This window comes from Aquila chrysaetos, chromosome 4 (genome assembly GCF_900496995.4).
Source record: "Aquila chrysaetos chrysaetos chromosome 4, bAquChr1.4, whole genome shotgun sequence".
In the NCBI taxonomy this organism is placed as follows: domain Eukaryota; kingdom Metazoa; phylum Chordata; class Aves; order Accipitriformes; family Accipitridae; genus Aquila; species Aquila chrysaetos.
In genome coordinates this window covers 42,143,362-42,171,230 of record NC_044007.1, presented here as the reverse complement: position 1 = coordinate 42,171,230, position 27,869 = coordinate 42,143,362, and the positions used below count along the sequence as shown (strand labels likewise).

Here is a 27,869-nt window from a genome sequence, read left to right as displayed (position 1 = left end):
TATTAAAGAGTTCAGGCTGCTGCCGGGTTCATTCATTTGGTAGTGAAGTGTCTCGATTTTGAAATGTACCAGTTGGAAAACAGACGTCCTGGTTTGGCTTTTGACAAGCAGGCCTTCTAGGTCTTGCTGCTCTTTTAAATAAAGTGAACCTGAGAGGGGAAGCTGGTTATTTCTTCCTGTGGCCACTATGTACTCATCCTGTTTCACAGTCAGTCACAAAACCAGGTAAATTTGGTGGTCCATGCACAGTCTCCCAAGAGATGCAGAACTGGGGTGCAGGTTTTTAATGATTCTCAAGGCAGAATCTTGCCTGCTTGCTCTACAAGCACTTTACATGTATCTTTTAAAAGCATTAGAAAGAAAATAGTGAATCTAGAGCTTCATTCTGCTGTCACTGATGTGAATCAGGACATGCACTGAAAAACTCCATGTGAACCAACATGAGGTCAGAACTAGGCCTGTCAGTTTGCACTGGGGGGAAGTGAATTGTCCAGACTGGGATGGTCACTCATGAATGCATCTGGTCATCTGTGTAATGTAGTAATCACTTTGCACAATGGGATTATAAGCCATGTTTATAAATATGGTCTCTTTGTTTGCATGATTTGAGTCCCTGGCTTGATACTCAAGCGCTAAGCTGAGGCACTCACAGATATGAGTGCATGTTAGATGCAACTCATCAAGCTGTAATCTTTATTATCAGATGCTGCCTCCACTTAAATTGCAGGAGGGTGCGTGATGTATTTTTTTTTCCACTTTCCTAGTCCATCTGACTTTTTGTACCCATTCAGAAGCAACCAAACAGAAAAAGCTAAAACAGGAGGCCAATATACTTACACAAAGACTTAATAAATTCTGCCATCCTCACTCTCCAGATTGTGAAGCAGGGATGCCTTCAGCAAGGCATAAAAGAACTCTTCATTACTTAACATTACCGGGATGCTATGAAGCTGTCCAAGCTGAGCAGCACATTCTGAAAGGGACCTTCTGGAGTAGCCCCAAGAGTCATGTTTGGGAGTTTCCCACCTGAGCATGCTGAGTTTGCAGACATGTGTCTCACTTGCAAACCAAGTCTTTTTGCTCTGTAAAGAGAATGGCAGAGAAGCAGGCAAAGAACAATGAAAAAATGCCAAAAATCTGCTGCACATCATGTTTTTAGGGACCTTTGAAAATTAATTTTCAGAGTCTGCTTGCACTGTTTTTTTTCCCTAGGGCTAAGTCACTGTGAGGAAAAAGAAAAGAGCTTTTGTAAATTCATTGCTGAAAAGAAACTCCAAACTGTGACATCTTGGATTAGTGGCTGGAAGGAGAGAGGGAAGAGATCTGCAAGACTGACAAAAGCCTTCACATAGGTTGTGATATTCACTCATGTGAAGCTAAAAGCAGGGGTAGAGATGCTGCCTGTTTGCCCAGTGAAAGAAGGAAGATATGTACGTCTCGGAGATTTCCACCCAGTGCTGTGGGTGTACTGTGTACAGCACCCGCTCAGCCTCACGCCGCGCAGCCTGCCCGCTGCACCCATGAAGACTGAGAAGACTGAAGAGTTGGGACAAAAATTCCTATCGGATAAGAACTGCTGGCAGCACTCATGGGAGGACCTTGAGCCAGAAGCACAAAGAGAAAGAAAATCCATTTGCTGCTCAGAAAAGCTGATAAAAGAAAATCAAATGCTAGGAGTAGACATTGCATGATTGAAGCAGATGCTCCTGGCAGCCCAGAGTTCAGGTAAGCATGTGGTGGCAGGCAAGCCTCAAACCACATCATCTCACACAACAGGCACCACTCTTCATTATTATTGTTTTTTATTGCATTGGTTGACAAAATGTCTTATGCACATGAATAAACCACTTAAACTGATGGGAAAAATCCTGTTCTGTGCATCAGAGAATTAATGAACGGGGTCTCTTTGAATTTGTCTTGGAAACTGGTTCAACGACATAGTTCAGCTGGCACTGACAACTTCTGAAAGACATTGTGAGGCTTGACAAAAACAGCATAAAAAGGATTAAATTAGCCTTGGAAGTGTAAATGTCTGTAATATAACGACCTTGATGTTGGAAATAAATGTGTGTGTGTGCATGTATAAACATATGTAATATTTATACATACGTAATAAACATATACAGTAGAGACTGATTTTCAGGGCAATATTGCACACCTTGACACCATCCCTTCACATACAAGTTTTGTTGATTCTTTTCTGAGGAAAGGCTTCTAAAATTTCCTCCCATACATGAGCTCTGAATTTTTATTACATATACAATGCTAAATTAAAATTGACATTTCTGTGCCACCTGCAATGCAAGGATTGCTGTCAGGGACTGTTAACCAATTTAATGCCATACAGAGTTAGCCACAAGAAGGAAAAATGTGAAGCTTTACATCATGAAATTCAATCCTGCATTTAGAGGAGAGGGAAATTCTGTTACCCGGCCCAGTGAGTCTTTTGAATGCTGTCCTGGAGGAGAAAAAGCAAACCCATCTTTTCTGAAGATGCTGATTGATTTATTTATTTTCTCTGGTTAAAAAACTCTTTGTAGGAATTTTTGTTTCTTTCTGTGTCTCTTCCAGTTTGGGGAGTCTCTTTCTCTGCTGCGGTGGTGTGTGGCAGAGACTCTCTTGCTCTGGCAAAGCTTGCTGGTGAAAGAAGGACTAGAAAACCAGTGTGCACGGTTTTGGGTGGGTGCTATTAGTGCCATCACTGCTCCTCCCGTGTGAGGAGCATCTCCGAGCACTGCTCACCTCCAGGGCTTAGTGACAGTCACCTTCCCTGTCATTACAGGGACCTACACAAGACTCTTCACTTTGATTTCCAAGCATGTTTCTAGTTAACTCCCTTGAGAGGACAGCCTTAGAAATGAAACCAAGCTGAAAGCCATTAAGTCACAGTCCCTCCCAGCTGTGGTCTGGATGGTTTTTGGTGGAAGGGGAGAGGGTGTGAAAAGCTCCATAGATTTCTTATTCTCAGGCGTTAGAGCTGTCACCAAGTCCTCCCTCTCACGTAGCTTCTGACAGGCCGCTCAGGTGACATATGGCCAGGAGGGGAACCACAGCTCCATGAAGCATTGGCCGGTCTGGCTGAACAGGCAGAGCTGTGCGCTAATCCCAGAGCACTGCTGCTGGCCCCAGTTTTCGGAAAATCATGTAGTCCCTCTAGGTTAGCTAGCATAAGCTAGCAATAATAGATCTCCCTCAAAATGGTGGTAAGTTGGTTGTGAAAATGTAGTAACTAATTTTAAAGCCCTGATAGACACAGTGGTGTTTGCAAGAATTTTCCAGGATGTCAGAAATCTGTTGTCTACCACCCCCCAATTTACTTGGGCAAATGTTCCCTTTCAACTTTATTGTTTTCCAGTCTTAAGTCCTCACACCTGTCTCCACACTGCAGCTGAAACATCTGTTCTGCAGTTTTGCAGCTGGAAGCTGGAGTCCCTCTGTCTCCTACATGTAGCGTAAAAGGTGTCAGTTATGTGTGGATTGGGTCTGAGAGACTTCTTGCAATTTTTCCCCTACAATCTTTACACCCGGACTGTTGTGGGTATTGTGAACAGACATCCTTTCTGCCCCTGGGGGTGCAGTGACAAAGCGCTTGGCCAGAAATAACGTGCTAAGGATTGGGACATCCATATCTTAGTGAAAAGGAGAACAGAAATTAATTTTGTTTTGGCCTTTTTCCTCTTTATTATTCCCTTGTCGCATCCTTTAACTATATGCTTTGCCCCTCAGGCTTTAAATCTTAATTTTGCTGAAACCCCCAGCTCACAATCTTCCTGCAGGCTGGGCTGAAACACTGCATGGCAGAGCGATGCACCAAAACTAATGGAAAACAAAATTGTATTTTTCAGGCTTTAACATGGTGCCTGGAAAAACTATTTGACACCATTGGCTGCGCAGTTGCTGGGGAAAAGTGCTCTTGTGCCAAGAGAAATGTTCTCAAGCTGCTGCTGGCCCTTGTTAGAGCTGAATGTATTTCTAGCTCTGAGTGTAGTGAATATTTGGTGACAAGTGTTGCTGACAGCTTTTAGGTGTTATGGCCTTAGAGGGCGAAGTAGTTCTGAACAAATGCTTAATCTATAGGCTAGATCCGTCTTGTTTGATAACTGGAAGCAAAGTGGATTTATAAGGAAAATGCTATGAGTTTCAAGGCCTCGAAGACCCAAAGGGTGGCAGGATGTTATTTCTGTGAGCCTTTGGGGTCCTGTCCCTGACTTTGAGGATTTTACCATTTGCTACTTTCTTAGATATTGTTTTAATGAGAATAACTTTTTGTGTTACGTGCGGTATGGTTATGCTGTAATTACTAAGTCTTAGTTTTTGTTTCTGTCCAGAGATGAAAGGAGAAGGTTTGGCTGGTATTTTGGCTGCTTAGAGGAGGATCACAAAACTACGAAACCTGGATTCTGACCATAGTTCCATTCTGCAATAAAATAAAAGAGGAAGTTCATAGGTGACTAAGTGGACAAGATTTCAAATAATTTTCTCTTCCTTTAGCTGCACTTATTTTTGCTGAAAAAAAGATTTCCCACCATTATGGTCTCTGAATTGCCCAGTCAGAGAAATCCTTTTAGCTGTATTTTACCAAATGTGTGGTAGATACTGAAACCTTCAGCCAACAGAGCCTGGCCTTCGTGGCTGCGTACATACATATACAGGTGCTAGCCAGTCTCTGCTGAGTACAATACCATAAACCCACAAAATGTTCAGTTTCCAAGGAAACAGAAAACTCCACTTTTTGACAAAGGCACACAATTTATTACTCATTTCTACTACCACACTACTTTCTAACTATTTTCTCCAGCTAGAAGAGTATGTGTTTTCTAACACAAAATGAAATGAGGAGCTGGCGGTTGCTGTAGGACAGAGCTTTTTCCAAGATCACCATGGTTTCACCCTGACGGTGCATAGCACTCATTCACGTACCTCCCCAGAGAAGGCACTTGATGAGTGTGGTTCAGAGGTGACCTCCAGAGGAAGTCTGCTGGCTTGGTGGCCCCATGACCTTGGGCCGCATATTTAAAGGTGTGCAGATAAGCACTCACTGAGATTTTCAAAAGCTCTTAGGCACCTCTTTCACCTTGAAAGCAACTCATTACTACAGCTGCACCCTGTCAGGAAAGTGAAGTGAGAGCTAACAGAAAAAATCCCTTCCTCTATTATACGGATGTGCTGAGGAGAAAAGTATGGCACTTGTTCTTCTGACCTCTCCCCACCTTTCACCAGAGGAGTGCTTGATGTTTCAGAAAGCGCAAAGCTGGATGGCCCGAAAGCCAGTCTCTGCTAACATTACCATCTCTGCAGAGAGCTTTTGCTGAACTTCCCGTGTCTGGGTGCCCCCTGCCCTGGGGACAAGGGAAAGGGGGGCAGCATGGGATTTAATCCGTTGGCTCAGTGACGATATGCATGGTTCTCACTGGTCAGACTGGTCAGACTCACCAGCAGAATCCAGGTTGGGTGATGTACACTGTTTCCCCAAGGCAAGCATCTGCACACAGGGTAGCATTTTAATGCCTGCTGTGCGGACAGTCAGGACTAACTGCGCATCTGTAGCTACTGCGAGAGAACTGCGATAAACACAAAGATGCTTTTTGCCAGGCTGCGAAAGCCTGACTTTTAGACGCATTATTGTGCCTGAAAGAAATGCTTCAGGGTGAAGTGAGACTTACTTCTATGCCCCGTTACAGTACAGAACACAGCACTCTCAATAAGGAGACATACATATTTACCACATGCAGTCAAATGGAGGAAAGGGGAAACCGTTAGCTGGCACACGCTACATCCTTGCTGGAGCTGCACAAAGCTGCAGGACTGCATTAAGGGCAGACAAAAGAAGGCTGTGCTTGTAAACCCCAGGGTGAATGCTGTAGGATCTACTTACCCTGAAAGATTGAATGGCAAATAGCTAACACACATTTTAACCAGCAGTGTTGCTGCAAGTTTAGGAAGCTACAGCCTGTATTTCAGGAGTGGATAAGATACTGAAAGGTGTAGAAGAGAGCTACAATTTTCAGCTAGATTAGAGTTGGACAGGCATTTGGCTTTAAGGCTGAGGGCAAATGAGAGCTAAAACTGGAAATTCAGGTTTTGAATTAGGCTGTTGATATCCCATAACTGAGTCTGGTAAGTTCTCAGATCACAGTGCCAGAAATTAAACATTTCTCTTGTTGTTGACTTTCCAAGATTGGGCAATCCTGGTCAGTTCTGGCCACAGTAGGAAAGGGGACACCTCCTAGAACTCACCCCAGCCCCAAATCAGCACAAATTCGTATCTCATATCCCCATGCTCTACAAAATGAGCATGGTGAGGATTCTGTGTTTCAAATCTGGTCCATCCCTAATCGGCATAGACTTGAATAGTATCAGGACTGCCATACACTGAATTAATGCTGTTAGAAGCTTTCGAAGTGCTGCACTTCTGATGTAATTTTCTCCTGTGATTCTCTTTTCATAAGCTTCATTCAGGCTGTTTTCCCAAGAAACACATGACTCAGATGCACCTTATCTGCAGTCAATCCTGGACAGCCTAGAAAAAGTAGTTAAAATCTTCACCTCAGGCCCCAGACAACAAAGGACTTGCCATTGCTGCCGGTAAGGTAACGGCAGTTGGCATCACCACAAAATTATTTCAGAGGCAGCTGCCATGAAAGAACATCCCTTTTTAATATGAATTGATGCTTTTAAAGTTTTGGCATGATTTGCTGGATTTGGGTTTTTTTTTAGTTTGTTAGAATCTGATTTTTCAATTAGGTTAATTTCTGTCTTCTTTACATTTATACACACTGTATTGAATCAATATAGAACAAAACATGATAAATCCCTGAGTGACCTGGCCTGATTTAATTCATAACTGACACTACTTGAGGAGGAAATTGGACTGGATGACCTCCAGAGGTCCTGAATTTTCCTGTGATCATAAATAACTCTAGGAAGGTTTTGATGAGAAGTCTGGAATCTGAACTCCCACATCGCACTAATGTCACCACAGTGAAAAGACCTTGGCATCCTCTTGTGGCATTGCTATCTTGCAGAAAAGAAAATAAGTTCAAATAGCACAGTAGCTGTCAAACGTAGAGTTTATTTTCTCAGTTCATATTAACATCATTACTTGCAGTTGTGTTTCCTAATGACCCTATATGATAACTATATCAGTTCAATTCAAGGCAATTGCCTCATGTCATGCAAATATTGTTTTATAGTAATAAAGAGTAATTTTTGGAAACTCACACATAACTATCTCAAGCTATTCTGAAGCCAAATTGAAGTGTTAATGTGGTTAGTGAAAATTATTTTGAATTAGCCACATTATTAGCTGTTCTGGAGACAAGGGAAATTTGAATTCTGATGGGTTAAATGATTTGGCCGTGAGGAAATATTTGCTCAGGTACAAAACTGTCATTAAAGAGATGAGCAAGTGATGCTGGATATGTTGCTTTATCTCACTCTATGATTTTGTTTCTAGAGCTTTATTTGCTTACCAGGATACTGAGTGGCATGGTTAAAACATGTTTAGAAAAAAACCCCTGTCCAACAAAATCAACATATTAAGGCTAGCAATTGTCTGGGACACAAGCAAAATTCAAAAATGGCCAGAAATGTATACCCTTTTTCCTAGGCAGAAATCCTTTATGACATAGATTCCTTTTTCTTAGAGTGTTCAACCAGATTTATGCAAAACCATATGGTATCTAGTCCCTCCTCTCCTCTCCTCTCCTCTCCTCTCCTCTCCTCTCCTCTCCATCACCATCTTTGAAATGCAGATTCTGTGTGAAACAGTTGTTTATTTTTTTGAAAACATCTAGACGGGGAGAAATGTGCCACTATCGTATGCACGTATTTTCATTTGGGAAAAAAAGTGATTAGAATTAATTTATTTTTTCATTTTACATCACACTCAGCATTAAAATCCTGTTCAGTGCTGCTTAGTACAGAAAAGTTACCTTAGGAGGTTATCTTTAACTCACTTAGATATTCTCCTAATTTCAACAGCTGCTGAAGGAATACCATTTGTGACCTAAGCAAAACACAATCCTCTTTTAGTGGCTATAAGGAAGCTGAGGTTTTCCAGTAGATCTGAAAATCAGAGTTTCTATAAACCAACAAAAAGTTCTTATATCTTAACATATCTATTAAACCTAAATTGCAAAAAATGCAAAAATACTCTTTAAAGATGTTAGTGGAGTGACAAATTCTGGAAGAAAAAAAATCCCTAAAAGTCGGTGATCACAAAAAAGAAAACATTTAAAAATTGTATTTAAACACTTGCTTTGAGTTTGGTGCATTTTTAAAATATTTGCACCTGAGTTTTGGCATAGGAACTGTAGTGCAGGGTCTTCATGTCCTTTCCTTCGCCTGTGGACCAAGCAATCTGGACTGTAACCTCCACTGAGCACTGTGCTTTTGAGAAAAAAAGGAGTACAAGGGGATCTAGACTACCGTCCCTATTATGTACCACAGTGGCTCATGCAGATACAGGTTGATTTTGAACTGATCTAAACCAGAATGCTGACCACAAATGAAAACTTAGGAACTAAATGCTTTCCTATAAACAGTGGTAGATCAAAATGTTATAGAAAAATTAATATTACCTCTCCCCTCCAGTCATTTCAGAAGCATATTTTCTCTTCAGAGACACTTTAAAAAAAAAAAAAAATTGCTGACTAGCTCTCTTTATTGGAGAGGAGTGCATTCTGGCAACACTTTTTTCCATCCCCTGACAGTTTTTACTCTTGTGCCAAGAACTGGGGTCACATAGATTTATCGATGCTGGTCCAATGCCATCATGGCATTATAGATGTTAGAAGGCTAAATAAATACTCTGTAACAACCTCATCCTGTCATCTCTGTAAAATGCAGTTTATAACTTCATTGTAAATAATGAAATTAGCTGATCACTGTGTTGTTCGAACCTCACTGAAGAAGTCAGCTAGCGTTATCACAAATACAAATGATTGATGAAACTAGCAGCGGGAGAACAGACATGACATTGCTGATTTTTTCTTTTCTTTTTTTGGATGAGGAAAAGAGAAGAAGATGTTCTCCAGCTGTGTAAAAAGAGAGTTCAAATCGCAATCACTACCCCATTTTACGCAAACCACTGGATTCTTTGGAGGGTTGGTTAGGGTTCAGATAGTTAATGAAGAGCAAAGGAAAATTACTATTTTTACTAAAGACATACTTCATTTTGCTGGCTGGAGTTAGCTTATATTGCTGGGAAATGTGGCATACTCAATTTGTTCCTATAAAGCAGGGGAGATAAAATGCTTTGAAGTATTACAAGCTAAGCTTTATAGTGGGGTGTAACTCAAACTCCCTTGGAAAAAAAAGGGAGTTAGGACAATTTGGAAAGTTTCTTATGAGTTCTGGTTGGTATTATGAAATTGATGTGCCATGAATGACTGTCCAAAGCTGCCATCTGATTTTGGGACTGCATGCTACATAGGATCATTGCGTCTCCACATTTTCATTTTTGATGGAGGCAGCCTGATGTCTGAAACTGAGGGAATTTGGCCTGAAAACACATGAATTTGGAGAATGGGTTCTCTGTTCAGGAGAAAGAAGAGGCATTAATGGTGTCCTGCTGTGTGGTGACAGAGTTTGGGGGGTCAGGGCTGCGAGAAAATCGGCTGGGGGAATCACAGACAGGGACAAGCATCAGTTTGCAGCCCAGGCACCTTTTTAGAATAGACTAGACTAGACTATTTCAGTTGGAAGGGACCTACAACGATCATCTAGTCCTTTCCCATAGGAGAGCCAGAGGAGGCCACGTGCCCCCAGCCCGCAGGACAGAGGTGGATGAAGAACAGTTGCATCAGGCCAGACTTGTCAGATATCCTGCCCCTTAGAAAGGCCTCAGAAAAAATGCAAATCCGTGGGAAGGGTGTAATAAAACTTTCCCACAATACCTTGAGTCGCGGAAGTAACCCGAATTGCCTCAGGGCAATTCTCCCCTCTGAAAATCTGCCGTGTGCTGATGCAGCTCGGGCACATATACAGGCTACTGTTATTTTTTATCTAGGTATGCAGGCTGCCTATGTACTTACTGTGTAAAGCCGTGGTCCCTGACCCGCGGCAAGTTGTTTACGTGGCCTCTGACATTGCTTGCAGAGACAGGAAATAAAGAAGTTAATTCCGAAATTTGCAAGGGAATTTGCAGGGGAACTCGCAGGGGAAGGAGACGCCTGCGGCATGTTATGTGGTCAGCACAAAACGTGTTGCTCAAGAGCTGTGGGAGTCCGAAAGGAGACCTACTCGGCAGTATCTGCTGAAACTAGGCATAAACATGTTGCCAAACTTCTGCAGAGCCACTCGGCTTGTTTGCTTTCACTCCCATACCTCTCTGCAGAGATGACTGGAAGTGGAGCTCCCGCAAGGGATTTGCTTAAGCTACTGAGTGGTCCAGGAGGTCAGCACTGGTGCTGGGAATCTGATGGTCCTGGGCTGAGAAACTGCATTTCTGCGGAAAGCTACCAGAGAGCTCATAAAGTGGGTAAAAGAGCAGGACAATGTTACAGCTACTCAGACCAAGGAAACTTGGTCTCACTGTGCTGGGATGCAAACATAGCTGCCAGTTAAGTGGGAGAACATTTCATTCTTTCTCTTTCTGTCCAGGTGCTGGGAAGGTAGTGGAAAGCATTAAAATGTTTTCAGAGCACTGAGATGAAGATTTGCACATAGTAATCATAAGCAGCCCTCTTCAAGGTGATATCAATTGCATTATTTCTGGAGGAGAGTGATGGTATTTCTACACAGTAGATTTCTGCCCTGTGCTGCTTCGGCCGTGTCTGACTCGTGAATCAGAGTGCGTACACAGACTCGTGAACTGCTGTTGCCTGCCCCTATGAGGATACTTTTTTAATGAAGATTTGAGAAAGATTGAGTGTTATTAAAATTCAGGTGGCGCTGGGCCTTACCAACAGTTAAAAAATTTATCAAGCCACAGCCCATCAATAATCATAGCAGGCAGTGTTGTGGACTTAGCTCAATTTCAGATAATAGCAATGTCACCACCAAATTAACTTGAAAGATAGGTGGAAATTAGAATATGATTAATCATTGTTAGCCTTGCTTCGGTGATGCATGTTTGCATTTTAGGTAATGTATATGTATGATTTTGTTGAATGCACAAATACCTATTATGCATGTACTGCCACACAATTTCTTTCAGATTCAGTTAAATAGAATGAATCATTTTGAGAGGAGTCAGGCAGTTTGAAAACTTTGCATTACCATCACAGACAAGAACAAAACTTAAAGAATATCCCTACATATCATGTGTATGCAATTTTTAGCAGCATTCATTTCTACTGTGAAAAGTACACCATAGATGATTTAAATCATTGACATATTGTGAAGATTCCTTGTACTTTTTCTTATCTCTAATCCCATATCTTTTTCAGTGGAGGGAAGGTGAAAGAAAGGCAAGGGTGGTATTTAGTGCGACCTTGATTCTTCAGGATAAATACCATTTTTCTGATAAAGATCTACACAATCAATGGCGAAACTAGAAATCTACTTCTTCATGCCTGCAACAGACTGGCAATGAATTCAAACTTGGATGATTTTCCATTTCTTTTTGAGTCCTAACATTACCCTTGGCAGGGTAGATATGTAAATATGTATTTGAAAATAGATATTTCCACGAGGCTGCAGCATTTATGAATTTTGAAGACAAGAAAATTTTGTAGAGCTGAAAGATATCAAAAGCTGCTTCAGGCTTTGTGGCTTCCACTTATACAGCCTAGAGATTTTTTCCAGCTATCTGGATTTGATGTGTATCTTCTCCTTTGAATATGATTGTAGGCAAACTGGTTCTGATCTTTATATTATCAGTTAGCAAAAGCTTTTGAGTAGTTCTAAGGTGCTGTGTAGCTGTTCATCCAGCCTTCTGGTGTAAAACTAAAATATTTTGATGGAGCTTATCAGAGTTCTGTTTCAGGTACCTAAACCCCTAGTCTACCTCCCATAGGTCAACGTTTTAGAAAAAAAATTTCTTTGATGCAACACTGTCTTGTTTGTAGGACAAAGGAGCATGTGTTCCAAGAGAATCTCAAAGGATGTCTGAGAAATGTATTTCAGCTGAAGATGTGGACTCATCTAGGCAATTGAGAGCTTGAATCACTGGAACTGCTGTTTTCTTGAACTACAGTTCATTTTCTATTGAATATTCAGTTTGTAAGAATTTGTTTATTGAGTGACATTTTCTGTGAAAACATGGATAATTTTTTGCAAAAAATGATTCTTTGTTTTGTTGAAAACTCAGTTTAAGTTTGTTCAGGGAGTAATTTTTTATCAGGTACATCTGAGACTTGCATTTTTAGTAGTCCCTCATGCCCAAACCTATCTTTTCAAAATGGACCCCAGCCTTTGACTTTCTCAGCTACAGCCATACATATCCCTAGCTCCTGCAGTCACAACAGTGAGGAGCAGCAGTGAGACTGAAGACATGAACACTACAGACAGCCTCATTCTTTCATTTTCTATCTAAGAACACTCACTTGTCTTGGCAGCAACCCCAAGGCTTTGAGACTTATTGCTGCCTTCCTGAACTTCAGCTGGGATACCCATGAAAGGAACTGCATCATAACCAGCGAGACAAGAACTCAGAAACGCTGAGCTGTTTCATCAGCCCAGAATCTTTATTTCAATCCACCAGTTTCTCCCCACCCAAGTTATAAAACTGTTTCCTAATCCTCTCTTCCAAGAGCTGGAGAATTAAATATTGTCTGAAGCTCCTGACAAGATCAGTTATAATTTTTAATACCCCTGTTCTGCTAAATTTCCATTTCCTGGGTGGAGGTGTGAAGAGTGTATATTCTTGTGTAAGTGTGGATGCAGATGCATGTTACAGTTCTTCAGACAATATTGTTGTATGTCTCCATATGTGTTTAAATTCCCCTGATTTTAATGGAAGCTATGAGTGCCCTTGTGGAAGAATGTTTTAGAGAAGGGAACGTTCAGCTAGGTGGGCTTTTCCTCTTGATACATTTTATTGCATTTCTATAAGAAACATTTCTTACTGTGGGAAATGATCAGAAAATCAGCTTGCTTAATGACCTAATCCAAAACCTGTTACAGACTGTATAGTCAGTGGATAGTTAACAGGACCACAAACACCTCAGCTTTCTGAAACCATAGGCCCCCTTGGTTTTACACACATGTTGTACTTATGGCAGCTAATTTCAAAAAAGAACATGCCCAGCAGAGCTCAACATCATGCACTGGATCTAGTGAATGTCACCAATAGATGTGAGGATGGATGGAAAACCACCATCCTTAAAAATTAGTGAATGTATTAAAGAGATTAATCCAATGGCAGGGGCTTAAATGCCAGGTTGACCACCGCAATTTAATATTGACAGTATATCCATTCTCTCCCATATGTAGTTTTAAATTGCAATTCATTATTTAGCCCAACCAGTATAAAATACTATGCAGGAAGAAAAAATGTATTTCTGTCAATAGACTCTTGAACTCGGACTGAGTCTGTAGCTGTTAGTACCACTGGTGTGAAAATTGTCCATTTTGGACCAGTATCATTCTTCCAGCATAAAGCTGAAAAGATGCTTTAGGACCTGGAGACTGGAAAAAAGACAGGACATGAGGAAGTTGTATCATTGGGAAGCTGTGAAATGGAACAGCTTTTTGTGAACACTCGGTGGTCAATATGAAATAATAGGACTTCAGAAGAGGTTTTAAACAGATCTGAACTGGTGGGGTTTTTTTCAAAATCTTTACACTGAGCAGTTAAAAGAATGTGAGCTAGGAGAACACTTACTTCATACCTGTATCATCAGCAAACCCACAATCTTCTGTAGTTGTCTGAAATTACAGGCAATTATAATTACATGCCCAAAAGAACTGGAGGCTGGCCGGCTCAGCAGCAGCATTGCTGCAGTGGTGGAGCTACGGCAGCAGGAAAATGCTTCGTGATGGAGCACCTGGAGCTCTCCAGGGAGCAGAGGCAGAAGCAGAGGGACTCTGCAGCATCCCTCTGCCAGCACAGACAACAGCAGCTGTGGTGTGGGCAAGCCCTGCAGGCAGCACAATGGTGGCCTTGGCTCAGCACCCTGGTGTGAGGCTGGTGCCACTCATGGACCCTGCTAGTTCACAGACACACAGAGCTCAGCAAGTATGTTGTGAAGCCCTATGGTGACCACTGACTGACCTATGCCTTGTGCAGTGCCTGAGGGACAGACTTTGGGAACAGGATACATGCTGCAACTTTCACGCAGATAACATTTCTCCATCCTTTCTATCTCCCGTCTTTTGTGATCTACACCACTCCATTTCTACTGCTCAGAAGGTGTGGTAGAGACCAAGCAATATGTCTTTCATGTACACAATATGTGCATCATGCCTAGCTACTTACCTGCTCCACCCAGGGTCTGGCACTGGCTTCCGAATGTTCTTCAGCTGGGACCCTGCTTTTGGTAATGAACCTTGCTTCTGTTAGCCTGTTACCCCAAAATATGGTGGGACTGAAGTCCTACAGCCTGGGGAGCAGCAACCATTTTGGGAACTACAGCTTTGCTCCTCCACCCTACAACGCCAACTGTGAACCCTGGTGGATCTGACACGCACTTGGTCATGTAACCTTTGTGTTCAGAACAATATATTCACTCTGCATTGTTTACTCTTTTATGCCTCTTTGCATTCAGAAGCTGTTTTCTTTCATTTCTTCTGTGTCTTAATTCATACATTTTTGTTAGTGACTTCTGCTTCCTTTTAATTTCTTATATAGCGGATTCCTTTTCCTCATAGCTACTGCTTTTATAATTGTAGCTTTTCCTTCTTTCTGTACTTTTTCTTTTTTTAAAATGCATATTTATCTTTTAATTAAATCACCAGGAGGCATATTTAGAGCCCCCAGGGTTCACTTTGAACTACGAAAAGGAAAAGGCTTACTCTGTGCTATAAACAAAATGTTAATTTGAATTAATTGAAGGAAATGCTCTGCCTATGATAGACTTGTTTCTGAATAATTAATCATTTCAGCCAGAAAAGTAAACATTATGGCCCTGAATTTTGCTTCTGGTCCTACCAGTGTCAGGCTGGAGCAGCTCTGCTGATATGTGCTGAATGAGTCTCATTTGATATTGGTTCAGCCAAAAGCAAGCTCGGGCCCCAAATCACCATAGGGAAAGCACATTGTGGTCTGTGTTGTATCCAAACACTTCGTAGCACTGTAAGTGCTCTCCCCCACCTCTAAGACCTCATTTTTCAGAGGAATGGTTTCCCTCCTCATAGCCAAAACACGGTGATAGCCGCGGTGGGGGGGCAGGGGTGGCCAGGGCTCAGGAGCCTGTTGGCTGAGGAAGGGGGCTGTAGCAGTGGGGCAAAAAAGCAATTGATGGCTAGTAAGATCCCACCTGGGATGGGTGGGGAAGTGCCCAGTGGGCAGGAGAAGCCTGTGGGGAGAAGAAGGGCAGGGGCATGTGCCACCAACTCCCTTGGATCCTCAGAGTATTGGCCTAAAGGTAACTCTGGCAGGCGTGCCTCTGGCTTGGGGTCCAGCCTCTCTTCTGCAGTTTGAAATAACAGGAATAAATAGCTTCTGCTGCTTTATCCCTCCTCCTTGTGACTGCTGAATCCTTGGATCTTCATAAGTATGATGTGGAAGAGGGGAAAGATGGTGAATAAAGTTGAGGGAGGGGAAGGAAATAATCCTTCTCTGAGGAGCTCCTGGCTGAAAGGTAAGGACTCTTCCAAGCTCCATTGTGACTATTCCTCTCTACCCTGTACCTCTTTTACTAATTATTGACGATGTGTTTGTTCTCCTCCTACATGAGTAGCCCTGCAAAAGAGGCGCAATCACACACACCTTTATATTGCCTGCTAATCTAAAATTGAAACAAATGCTGCAAAGCCAAAAATTACCATTGGCCATTGTATGTCTGGGTCATACAGAGAGAATGCATATCAATACAGAGCTTGAGATAAGAGGAACTATCTCAGATACATAACAAGTATTATCTTGTATGATACTGTATTTAATATTTCCCATGGTGCATGACAAAAATGATGTCCACTGGATATCAATTTATTCAAAGGCTCATGAAATTAGACAAATTAATAGGAGTGGCTCTTAAATGCCAAGAGACATTTCCAGATTTCTGTTGATTGGAGATATAGAAGATACATGACAGAGGCTATTTCCCCCATCCTCACAGTCCTTCCCAAAGCTTCTCCTGACAGCTTCCAAGTGGCATTTGGCAAAATAACCCTTTGGTTTAACCCATGACCAAATGTGTGATCTTACTCATAGCTGTGTATTTCCCATGAAACCAAGAATCCTCAGATCCAGTTTGTTGCATAACAGCACAAGTCTTCTTGACAGCACAAGTACAAGGCAGAGGAGAAAAAAATATTTCAAGTGATTTCTTAATAGTTAAAAGGAATAAATGAATTTACCCTTGGTCCTTTCCCAAGAGTCTGCTACTTAACACATTTGCCGGTTCTATTTCTAGTCTGTACAGGTTCTTATAGCCCACTCATCACATTAGTATCCAGCCCTTTCCAATAGCATTTTTCATAAATTCCATGAAGATCAGATCACTCTTGGGCAATATCTGCTCTCAAGCCATGCTTACTGGCATCAAAAGCATTAAAAAAAACCCCACAGGAGTCTTATAATGCAGGCGTGCCAATGAAATGAAAAGCAAGTTAAAAATAACCATTAGTTTTACATATAACAAAAGGGGAAAGAGGCATATGTTTTAGAGTGTGTAAGAAAACTTTGAGTGTAATTACTTGTTTCCACTCAAATGGTATTACAGTGATGAGTTTTTAGTTTTTCTATGATAAACAGTAATATCAAGATAAGGAAGTCTTAAATATTATTCAACTTTAATAGAGGAAAAACTCTTAAAGCCTATCAGTCTTTACAAGGCACTTATTTTTTCTGTACGTGAGGTGATTCTTAACCGGGATTTGAAGCAAGGTTATTAGAGTCTTCCCTCCCTGGAATTAGAAAACTATTAGGTCTGAAAAAAAAATACCTGACTTAAAATTTTGATCACAGATTCAGAAACTGATTAGAAAAATAGATTTGCAAAATAGTGTTATTAATATTGAAATCAGTAATACCTCCAAAGAGTTATAATTCCTCTCTGCTAACAGGACTCTTAGAGAGATTTATTTTCTCCCACTGAATAATATGATTCTCAAATATCTAGAGTGATTATTTTCACAGTGAATTTCTAAAGTGTAACAGTCAGGAGAAAGTACCTGCTTTTATGGAATTGCCCTTTGAGATATAAAGTTCAACCCTGCATTAATGGATCTGTGCATACTTTTACCAGTGTATAGCTACTGCTGTTTTGTAGTGTTTTAGAAATCTGAATGATCATGTATTTCTATTTACTTGACAGTTTTTCTGCTAGATTCTTCTTGTTAATCAAAAAAATATGTCCCAGAGAAGAAGAGCTGTCCTTCATGCTGTGCAGGGAGCTGCTGACATGCTATCTTGTTGTGGTCTTATTATTCCTCCAGGAAAAGTACCCGAAGCCTCTAACCATTGATCCTGAGAACCCAGTGAGGTACCCAACAGTACTGCTGGCCCCCAACAAGCTGTACAATGTGGTGAAAACCACCCAGGAGCAGAAATCCCACCAAGAATTTAACCCCCTGAATAGGCTTATAGACCTCGTGTTCAGCACACAAGAGCTGGCAAAGGCCTCAATAGAGAAAAAAGTGTCTACCTGTGAAGGTAAGAGTTTTTTCTGTGAACCCTGTTGATCTGGTTTAGAGATGGGACTTACCCAAACCCATAAACCTGACTTTTCTGCCCTGCAGGTGAACACCTGACTTGATGCCCAGAGCTGCTATTGATCTGCACCAGAGTCAGAGCCACATGTTCTGCCTCAGTTTGTACCTCAAAGCATGTCTAGAAACAGCTATTGAATAAATGAAGCTTTTCCCAAGTATAGAGCTTTTCCCTGGACTGAATTTTCTGATTATTATTTCCAGATTTTTCTTACTCTTTGCTGATCACTTGTTTCTTTCAGTAACTTTATCTCCCACCTTTACGCTGCATGGATTTGCGGAATGTTCCTTAATTCCCTTTTTAACCCTCACCTCTCTTTTCTCTCTCTTTTCTCTCACTCCTGCTTTCTAGCTCACTAGTTCTCAGGCTGTTTATCACCTTCAGAAAACTCAGGCTTCAAATCCACCTCCCCCACACTTTCCTTCTCCTGTGTCAGAGCATTATAGGTTACATTGGTCCAGTAACCAATTGAACCTGATGCATGTTTAGAAAACTAACTTTGCTTTAATGTATTTAATTAAGAAGTCCTCAAACCCTTAGCTGAATCCTGACAGCTGGATGTGGTCTGAAATACAGTAAATGAGTTTATTCATGTGATTGCTGCAAGAATTCCTGAAACATGGCAGAAAAGACCTGGGCAGGTATTGTCCATTCATGCTGGTGCTCCTGAGGAGCCTTTTTGGCTGATGATGCGCCAAATCATCCTGCCTTATCTTAGTTTCCCAAAACCATTTTCTTTCTTAAATTCAGCTCCACTAATGATCACCACAGTGTCAGTGCCAAGCTGGATACAGTTGGCTACTTATATGTTAACCACAAGGTCATCTAAATATTGCTCTGAGCTACTCAACACACAGAAGAGGTTCTTCAGATCTGCTCTCATCCATGCAGGTGCAGAAGGCAGCTAACTATTACCATCTGCTCTCTGGAACTGAGTTTGCAGGGGGAGCCAGAAAACAGACACCTGTTTGGAATAGGATCGTACAATAAATCGTTGCCAAATTATCCTGCAAGGAGGGTATGAGTGAACAAAAACTGAAAGAGGAGACAGGCGACTAGTTCCTCCCTAGCAAAAAAATAAGTAGAGTAAGAGGGACAAAGCTGTTGGGGTTGTAAATTATATGTACAATGAGGAAATTGGAAACCCATTTGTAAAGTTCAAGGAAAGGCAGATGATACTGCTGCACTTTCTCTCAGGTCCCTTGCCAGTTTACATTGTCTGCCAGTTTTGTCCCTGACTTTGGGTTCCTGATCTGCTACCGTTGCTGTAATTTCACTGCAGGGTTTGTCACTTCTGCTGAGTGACTTCTGCCACCTTTCTTCACTCTTGCAGGAACATGCCCCTTACACCTGCCAAGTGTCCTCACAGCCCCACTGCTGCCTGCATGCAGCACAACAACAAAATGGTGCTTGTGCAATTAGAAGCCAAACTTGCCTGCAATTCGTTCCCGGCTGCTACATGAAGGTGAACTAATATTACTTATAATTAGGACCCCACCATTTACTTATAATTAGGACCCCACCATTTACTTATAATGTATATAACCCCCAGCATCTTGATTCCAAGATCTATGAAGATTTAAATCTTGATAATACGATCCTTGTTTATCAGCTTGGATCTACTCAGATTCAGAACTCCACATAAACATTTGTTTACTTTTAAATACCTTCTCACATCAGTTCAGTTTGTGAAATTGAAGCATGTGCTTCAGGCAAAGTATTGTCCTAAGTGCTGCCTTAGACACAATTTCTTTTTTCTCACCTCCATGTTATAAATCATGCTACTTCTTTTCAGTCACTTCTTTGATTTTCTAAAATTAAAGTGAAACAAGCAATTGTCTTTCCAAGACGTTGTGTCATTGTGCTCTGTAAAGTGTATGGAGCAGGTGTTTTCCTCTATCAATGTGACCTTATCCTTGCATTTGACTTCTGCTTGTTGACATAGATTTTAATTGCAGATCCTTCTCACAGCAAACAGTGATAAATCTTCAAAGGAATGTAACTATAGCTCTAAATTACAATGCATGGGTGTATGTTTAATACCTCAGGTTACTTGCTAGCTCAGGATAGTAGGTGTTTCAGGAGAGGAAGTCACTAACAGAGCAGCAAGGTTATTTTGAGCAAGTTTCCTTGTGTGTGCTGTTCCTTCGGTTTGGAAGACACAACATTATACCGTAATTTAGGCTTGATTTCATAAATACAGCCTTGGCTTCCACTCTGATTCAGTCTTCCCTTGCTTCACATTTTCTGGGCATTTCCTGCCAAGCTACATTTTTTCTCCCTTAGCAGATTGCTCTCTGCTATCTCCTGGTTTCTCTTACACCAAGTCCCTTTAGGCACTGTATCACTTCTTTTGAGTTATACATCCCTTTGAACTGTGGAGGACAGGAATGGAAACTACAGTTCGAGGAACTGGTAATTTGGCAGAACCTTGCTCATGCCAAAATCAAACTGACAATAAATCACTAACTATTATTTGATATGGCTAGAACTGAAATGCATATTGACTTCGGAAGAGTCCTTTTTTCCTTCTATCCTGAACAGTCACATGTTTCTTTTTTTCTGTCCAAAAATAAGGACTGGCAATATTATCCCTGGGTATAGGAAATTAAAACATCTTTTCATCTTGTGTTCTAAATATTATTTGCTTAGGCTAATGTTTTCATAAGGCTTTTTTATTGTCCCACAACTTACTAGCTACTTAGAGGAGTGTTTCTCTTACTTCATCCTAATATATTAATTCTGCAAAAAGAGAAAAATTGGAAGAGGGAAAGTGATTTTCTTTCTCATTAACAGCGTAACACTGGCATCTAGTTTGAAAAAAAAAAAAGACATTACAAAGCTGCCTGTGGTTCAATGATATATATAAAAATCTGTGTTTATGCATGTATTACTTCTATGTACCTCTAATAATGAGATGCTGTAAAACCCACTTGGAGAATTTGTTAGCTCACAGAGGAAATAAAAGAAAATGATCTAGACCAAACAAATTGGGCCAAGCTTCTACATTTTGAAGGTGAAGCAGGAATGACTGAATGCTTCCTGGAGTAAGAAACCCCGTTGGGTAAGCAAATGGAGTGTGTCCATCTGTGAGAGCTAGGAAAGGAGGAAAAAATCCAAGGTTCCTATTCTGAGTCTGTTTCCAAGCCTGCTGGCTTCCTAATACTGTGGGTTAGATCTGGGATTCTGAGCCAACTGAGGTTGAAACTTTACTGTGGAGAATGAAAAAAAAATGCTGTTGACCTGCAAGTCCAGGTTTGTTGCGTTGCTGAGATGTCTCTCTGTTATCAATCTTGGACCTCAGGGAAGGTGCCGATCCAGATCATGTTTCATCTGGGTCGGCAGCAGCAGCCTGGGTGTTCAACTGCCCGTGACAGGTCAGGAAATGGAGTAATTTCACATATTAAAGAACTCTGAGAACCCCGATAGCCTGCAATAGCCCAACTTAGGGGATTGCCCAGAAGCACCACATGTCACCAATCAAATAGCACAGTAGATCAGCAATGACTTCTGGCATGACACAGGCTGATAATGCCAAGCAGAAGGAGGGTTGTGCAGCAGGACTTGGTTCCAAGGTTGGGAAATATTCAAAAACATGATTGGATTGTCAGAAGTGCGGTGTAGAAGTGTTTCCTCCACATGGCTGGTTGTGTGAATGTTATTTTTGGTAACAGACATCATCATTTATGGCATTGTGGAACATTAAGTTTGCAGATGCTGCTAAGTGATAAAGTGGCCATATTATCATTTTGTATAAACTCAGCACTTAGAAGTCAAGATCTTAATAGCACTGGTGCAATGTGTTCAAATGCTCATTTGTCCCACAAACTCTGCCAAGGCACCGCTCTCCTATTCTAGTGCGGGGAATCCCTGTAAGAAGTAAGGCAGATTTGAGTTGTACAGGTATTTGGAATATGGAGAAGCGGATATCCAGATACTACAAATTGAACCTTGCTCCTTATGCTCACAGGACAGTTTGAATCTACTTACGAAAGCTGTTTAAAAAAGTGACAGGAGAATTATTAGACTTTGCAAGGGAAGACTTATAGGCTATCTGAAATTAGCTTTTTGACACTAGCTTAATTTCAAAGGCTGTCTTTAGTTCTATTCCAGAAAGATACTCGGTAAAGTCAATTCTGTATTCCCAGCCAAGCCCCATAGAATCACTGGAGAATTTCTTTAGATTTCTCTTTACTCTGTGAAAAATAAATGAGATCTGTTTGCAAAGATAGCAAATACCCCAAACTGCCTGCTGTAGAATATTAATAAATAGCTACTTTTACACAGAAAGCTCTCAGGTAAGTGGGAATTTCGTGAGAAAACCTTCAAGACTTGTTCTTTTATTAGTGGCTTTATATCTTCCAAAATCTGGTGTCATTTGTTCTTGTTGAAAAGAAATGGCAAAGTGCTTGAGCGTATTGAGACTGAGCAATCACTTCATTTAGCTATTCTACTGTGTGAGATTATGTGATGCTACCCAGTCTACAGCAAAGCCCCTGTGGTTTACTGCTATCATCACATGGACTTTAGCCAGTTAGCCAGTCTGCATATAGCAACAGTCTCTGCCAGTAGTACCCGACCACGTGCAATATTAGCTGTAGTGTGAGGGTACAGAGGGTGAGGTTTAATTGAAGTTTCTTCTATGCACCCCATTATTATGAGGTCTATGAGTCAAACTTCAGGTGTTCTCTAGATTTCCGGAGAAAGGCATTTTCTGTCTCGACTAGTCACATTTATTTTTGCCTTTCTAAGCCCGAAGGTCCATAAATTTGGCCCAGCTTCTTTATGCAAATATAAAAGAAACTTTCAAAAAAATATCCCCTGAAACCCAAATCACTGAGTTGTATTAGGATGGATTCTTGTACTCAAACCCGGTTTTCACTTAAATATAGAAACTTTGGCAAACATTTACTCTATAATAAGTTACTCTTTTTGGAAAAAGGGAATCAAAAGAATTCTTTGAAAAATATCTGAATATAGAGTTAACCAAGAGCCCAGAATGGCTTTAGGAGAAGAAATATCCACTGGTTTTGGAAAGTACAAGATACTTATAGCTGTCAAAAATACCTGATGAAATGTTCTGGTGTCCTTGGACAATATATAGTAAATGCTTGGGGTTTTTGGGGGGTGAGAGAATAAAATATTCACTTTTAGCTAACTTAAGAAAAGCCAAGCCCTTAATCCTTGTTTCCTGCTGGCAGGTCTTTGTCATGCTGTGTTATGAGCGAGTGCAAAGATGGTGAGTCAGATTTTGTAAATGAGGGGTGAGAAAAATGGGAATTGTATTTTTAGAAAAAGATGAAAACAAACTGAGACACAAAAACCATTTAAAGCAAACCTGCTTTCAAAAATACTGGCTGTAGAAAAAGAAGGGAGCACAGATGCTGCATTTCAGGCCTACAAAAACTGTTGAAAACTGTGGAAGGCTGATAGAGAGTTTTCTTATCCTGATGTGGGCTAGTCTGGAAAAAGGACTTCTTGTATCCAAAGAGTCTTAAGAAATGGATTTGTTTTATCAACATACATAATTTAATTGCAGACTGGAACAGATGTTAAAAATCATTTCAGCTGGGTAAGATTGTGGTTCGGGGTGCTTAGCTGTCCATACTTTGAAAAAAAAAAAAGTATTATTTAGTTTTGTAATTTGAAAATGAGTGGCATAGTTAAAAATTGTGATAGACTAAAAGTAAGACCATAAAGCTAGTAAAGAAGTACGGATATATGCAAAATTCCTAAAACTATACCTAAATAGTTTACTCTGTCTTTCAGTTCAGGGCATAATGATTAACTCAAATGCTAAAATCACACATTCTAATGATAATTTATATCAGCATCCAACTTGTGTTAGATACACTAAATAACTTTGTTATGTAGTTATATTTACTGGCTAATTTCTATAAGAGATACTGATTCTTGTGGGGGAACATCCATTAAAATATACTGATCTGGAATTAAGTACAGCTTATACACTAAAAAATGGTATTACTTTTGCTGAAAGAGGAGAATACCTTATGCATAGTTAACCAATTACAGAGTCACCTTTCATACACTTAATTTTCATGTGACATGATAAAGTTGTGTTATTGATTACATTCATTGACTTATATCAAGGTTTTTAATAGTAATTGGAATTAAATATAGAAAAAACCAACTGTCATTTTTTAATTAAACATAACCAAAATAAATAAATGGGATAAATCCATTTTTCTGTATATTAGACTGTGTTTTACAGCTAATGATTTTTGTTTAATAAATAATTTTTACTGCCCTTTAGTGAATTGGATCCTTTATTCCCTGTTGACATGTATTTCAGGATTTTAGAGGTAGTGTATCCCCACTTCCAGTATCTTGTTTTCATTGATAGATTAAGGGAGGAAAACCAATTTTCTTTGTCCTTGTTTTCTGGATGCTGTGTGACATAGCTATAGCACTGGCCTAAACTAAATAACTGAAATAAAGAAAGTTGTTGGTCAAGAGTGGCAAAAGACAAGTTGTTGCTGAAAAACACTGTATCACCTTAACATGCTTGGCTTCAGGTTCTTCAGGATCAGTTGGCCCTTCACTGGTTTGATGCTCTTTGAAATTTTGACTGCAGATTTGGACATCTTGAATATAATTTTTCTTTAAGTATGTGTAATTTATTATAGACAGCTCAGGGTGTTCACAAGTGTAATATCAAAACTAATTTGCAATTACTTTTTTTTTTAATTCAAAACATATTTTAATTTATTCTGCCTAAGTATTAACAGCATGGAGAGCTCAGAAGCTGTGGTGCATATTGGAGAGAACTGTGGAGTACTCCAGACTGATATAAATCCAGCTCCATCCAAACACCCATGCTGCAGCTCATCACGTTGGACGGGAGTCCCGAGGAAGTATTGGACAACTTGATTAACAACTGTTCCCTCTTGGCATCTTCCCCTAGAAGAGCAGCATGCAAAGTGGAAGGGTTTGTTCTGAACTCTTTGTATGCTGCATATCTATATATACAGTCTACACAGATACATCCATATTCTTCAACATGCCTTAAGCTAGAAAAGGCACCAATTTACATGGCTACATATTGCTTTATACACTTAGCTTTGGGCTCCCTTTACAAGTCACAGACAGGTGATTTAAAACCATGAACACCTTAAAATAGCTACATAATGCCTCTAGACCTGTGTATGATCTAATTTATGCTGGCTATTAAACAGGCATTATTCACCAGTTTTTCCTCACATTCCCGCTTTTCAGAAATCTATGCAGTATACAAATCAAGTTCCTAAGATAAAATTTAACCTTTGAATGTGTGTATGCTCTCATACCTCTTGTTTTTATTTCTTGACCCTAAGGAGACCTTATATACCATTTCCCAGGGAGCTGGAACAATCCTTAAGAGAGTTGGGTAGTGAGAATCTTGCAAGACAAAGTGGAGAATTGCCCAGGCAATTGCTGTAGGTACGGTATGAATTGTTGCTACTGTGTAAGCCTTTGGTTCCAGTTATCTGGTTTGTATTTATTTATGATGCATGAGTTACACAACGTGGACAGCATCTTTCAATTACTTAATAAAATACAAATATGTAAATGCAGGTAACAGCCCCAACACACTGCTTTCAAGTCTTATCTACTGCAGCACATTTCCTGGATTTTACTCCTTCCAGCGCTGCTGGTAGTAAGTGTTGATTCAAAAAAGAAAACAGGAAATAATTCTTCATTTCAATAATTCATGGAAAATGAACTGAAACTATGATATCTGTGACACATGAGAGCACACATCTCAAACTGTGTTATTAGTATTCAGTGCTGGGACTGTAGCCCTGGAACATATGCTTAAAACATTGCTAAGCCCCTTCAGAATACCATTTCAATAGAAATTCTGTAATCTGTTGAAATAAATTGACATAGAAAATTATGATATAATTGGAGCTATTTAAATGCCTGTTATGTCCTTTAGTTGATCCCCTGAAACAATGTTATTAGTATTTAATGTGAAATTTCTGCAGTAAAAAAGGTGAATTTATTGGGTGAAAGGACAATCTTCCATTTCACGAAATACAACTGGCAGATGGAAACATGAAATAAAGTGCCTCCTGCCAGCTTTTACTATACCTGCTCGTAAACTTTCCTGCCTTGAGACACTAAAAAGAGTTTCTTTGGGACACTTACCATTTACTGAAGGATCTGCTCTTCCTCCACCTTCACAGTGATGCAGGCTTTTTATAATTTTTAATATATTGTACAGCACTTCAGTGTAAAGGGTGGTTGGGCGGAATATTGTAGCTCTCATTGTTAGTATGTGAGCATGCCAAAGCATGACAGAGGCTGCTGTGGTGTTTAGGTCTCTTAAAGAATAATATTTTACATAGGATTTAAGAGTACAAAGGGTTTACTGCTGCCTGAGTGGGGCCTGTACCCTCCAGCTTGTTTTACTGACTCTCTCCCCAGATTTTTAAATCTATGCCCAATCACCAAGCCCAGGCCTCCTCACCTTGCTCCTAGTTGTGGAGCTTTGAAAGGGCAGGCACTGGTTCCTGTGCACAGCTGTGGCCATGATACAAGAAGACACAGCCTCCAAATGCAGCAGATTTGAGAGCCACGCCATTCAGAGCAATTTCCTTATAATATCATGCTTTTATCTTGGATTTTCCACCACTGCCTTTGCTCTCAGCACCCCAGTCCATGAGATTTATCTTACTGTCATGTAATCTAGTTTTGTGAGCATGTGCAGCTGCAGATGACTAGATGCAGGTTTTCTCCTCCAAATACAGAAACTTTTTCTCCTCCTCCTCCGCCTCATAATATACCTCTGTGAGGACAACAGCAGCTTACATTCAATCCTGAATCCCAAAAGCTTTTCTCTGCAGAAAAATTTTTTACAGTTTGAAAGTACATTGTTTCAGATCATGGAGGGACAGGAAAAGAAGACTTAAACCACTACATTTTCTCCACCTCCTGAAGGCACCTGCAGAGCCAAAGTGTTGGTCTTCAAGATCGTACTGCTCGGAGGCAGCTTGTAAAAGGATGGTTGTGTCAAGAGGACCGTAAGGTTTCCTTTGTGCCAGGCACAGTTACGTGACTGGTCCTAGCCCCAGGTATTTACACTAAGCCACTGCTGTACACATGTGAATACTTACTTTAAGTTCAGTTATCTGTTAACTTAAGCATATGATCAGGTGTCCCACAGAACCAGGCTGATGCTGTTTCTATGATGGCCAGAGGTTCCTCTGCTGTTCTACCTCATTCACAAAGGTTTGTAAGAAAGGATCCCAGTACGATTTCAATGGAGCTGACAGTATTTTAAAGGGACTGTTAGTATATTTAAATGTGGAAGGGTTTCTGTAATAAATAGAGACCTGCAGAAAACATGGTGTGCAGCTTTATGTGAGTTTTAGCGCTATTCTTTTGGTTTCTTCTGAGTGGTGCTGACATCCTGTTAAAATGTTCATCAAGGGTTCACTGTGAATGTGCACTGTTTAAAAAGTAGTCTTCTGCAGGAATTTTGGCTGCATATTAAATGACGCATTATATAAAAGTTAGTGGTTGTTGTTAGGCTTTCATTGCTGTAATATGGGAATGACTAATACAGCCTGAATGTTTTTTATCATCTCATTAAAATTCAACATTCCAGATTCTCCTTAAATTTTTTAGGTAATTCAGGAGTAAAGGATGTATTGTCTAATAAAATTTTTCATTTGCTGTGCTTTGTATTATGGTATGAAATAACAGTACAACGCCATTCGTGGATGTATTTGTTGAGATTACGTAAATTCTATGAAAACAACCGGAGTTTTAAAATCCAACACAACCGCATCATGGCTTTCTCACAAGACTGAGCAGCAGATGTTGTGATGTCTGCTTTACAACACCCCTCAAAAGGAGTTAGAGCTGTCAGGGAACAGCTGCTGACTGGGTGAAGTCGCCGTGCACCCCAGCTGCCCCCACCAAGTCCTCTGCACTCACCTGCTTTGTGACTTACTTTGACTTTTCCACCACAGGGTTTTTAAGGCAGATGCAGAGCAGAGAAGGCTGGGAAGAAGCAGCCCCTCAGGCGGAATGCCAATGGGAATTTGCAGTGTGAGAGGAGACCTAAGAAACTCCAGGCAGAAAACCACCTGAGACAAGT

At 40.5% G+C, this 27,869-nt stretch overlaps 1 long non-coding RNA gene across 1 annotated transcript; it reads left to right on the top strand.

Annotated features, from left to right (window-relative positions):
• Window positions 1-1,223: 1,223 nt before the first annotated feature.
• On the top strand, window positions 1,224-27,869 carry LOC115340746. Its single transcript, XR_003923156.1, has 3 exons — window positions 1,224-1,725; window positions 4,329-4,447; window positions 27,742-27,869. It is a non-coding gene; the product is annotated as an uncharacterized LOC115340746 (long non-coding RNA).